The sequence below is a fragment of the Myotis davidii genome, unplaced genomic scaffold (assembly GCF_000327345.1).
Source record: "Myotis davidii unplaced genomic scaffold, ASM32734v1 scaffold1509, whole genome shotgun sequence".
In the NCBI taxonomy this organism is placed as follows: domain Eukaryota; kingdom Metazoa; phylum Chordata; class Mammalia; order Chiroptera; family Vespertilionidae; genus Myotis; species Myotis davidii.
Window position 1 is genome coordinate 512,487 of NW_006299480.1, and position 309 is coordinate 512,795.

Here is a 309-nt window from a genome sequence, read left to right on the forward strand (position 1 = left end):
GAGGCACAGCCCCTTGATGGGGGACTCCTTTATGTCTGTGTGGGTCTCTGGCCGGCTAGGTGATGTTGGGGCGGCTGTCTGCACCCCTTGCCCATACGGCCTTTTCCAAATGCACCCCACTACTGCTCAGCTGGAGTGCACGCTCACTCCATAGGGCCAGCGCTGCCAGGAGACTTCTTATTATTAGAACGGCTGTGGGAGCCGGGGGCTGATGCCGGGGGGCGCCACCCAGCCGGACTGGCCTCGCCGAAGACTGTGGGCCCCGGTAGCCTCGCTCTGCATGTCATGTTCTAAGTCTGGACAGATGAA

The 309-nt window shown here is 61.5% G+C and overlaps 1 protein-coding gene across 1 annotated transcript in view; it reads left to right on the plus strand.

Moving 5' to 3' along the window:
- Nucleotides 1-309, plus strand: part of LOC102772829 (plectin-like) — a 29,813-nt gene that overhangs the window by 21,902 nt on the left and 7,602 nt on the right. The gene's annotated exons all lie outside the window — the stretch shown is intronic.